Below are 1,419 nucleotides of genomic sequence, written 5' to 3' on the forward strand. Positions count from 1 at the left end.
ATCCATTTGAAATTCTGCTAGTGTGAAATAGTAACTAGACGCGGGATATTTAAATTTTTTAATTTTGGAAGTCATTGCTAGAATTTGTATTCATATTCTTAGTTTTATATTGAAAACATGAACTGCAAGAATCTTAGCATTGGACATTCAAACTGCCTTGGAATTCATTTCATTTCATAGACTTCCGTCAAACTATTACGTTTTTCGATTTTTAAAGTACTCATTACGCGTGATTGTGCATATGACTCAGCAATAGGATCGATAACTGGCATGGATAGATTAAGTGGTCTCAGTGGTGTTTAAAGTTTTCAGTACTTGGATTTCACACAGGAGGAACCTGTAAAGGCTACTCTAGACCAATTCGTCTGGTCTGGATATGTTTCTGGTCAATGAGCACGATACGATAAAATAAGATGAGACAACTCAGTCTCATAATGAAAACATACACACATGCAAAGTGTTATGTTAATATTTCTGGTAGGGTCTAACTGCGTCATTATATCTATACGTTCGAGTTTAAAATAACTTCATACATCAACCATCCTGTCGTGTAGACACAACTGAATAATATTCTATAAAATATGTCGTGGCTCTATACAAACTAGTGATAATTACCATGTTTTAGTATAAAATAAAACTATATATATGTAATGTCGTATACTACATCATAAATATAGTATATATATAACTAGATATTATAGTATATATATAACTAATATATAATTATGTAATATATATATATATATATATATATATATAATATATATATATATATATATATATATATATATATATATATATATATATATATATATATATATATATATATATATATATATATATATATATATATATATATATATATATATAAAAAGTTATATATATATATATATATATATATATAATATATATATTATATATATAATATATATATATATATATAAAATATATATATATATTATATATATATATATATATATATATATATATATATATATATATATATAATTATATATATATATAAAATATATAAAATATATATATATTATATATATATATATATTAAAATATATATATATATATCGCGCGCGCGCGTACGCACACATTACCATACATATTTCAGTTGCATTATATACATAAAGCTGGGTTACAGTCAGTGTGAGTCTACGTGTGTGTGTAGATAGACCCACAGCCACCAACATGCAAGGTTTATATAGACCTTGCATGTGGGTGGGTGTGGGTCTATCAACGGACAGATGATGGACTTGAGTGCCTAATGACAGTTATTTTCAACTGACCAACATGATCTTTCCAGTTCAGATCAAAGAGCAGACGAAGAAATCTAGAAGAATATTGAATTGGTGTTGGGTGATTGTCTAGAGAAGAGGTTCTTAACCTTTTTAGAAACTCGAACGCCTA

This window comes from Penaeus monodon, chromosome 10, assembly GCF_015228065.2.
Source record: "Penaeus monodon isolate SGIC_2016 chromosome 10, NSTDA_Pmon_1, whole genome shotgun sequence".
Classification (NCBI taxonomy): domain Eukaryota; kingdom Metazoa; phylum Arthropoda; class Malacostraca; order Decapoda; family Penaeidae; genus Penaeus; species Penaeus monodon.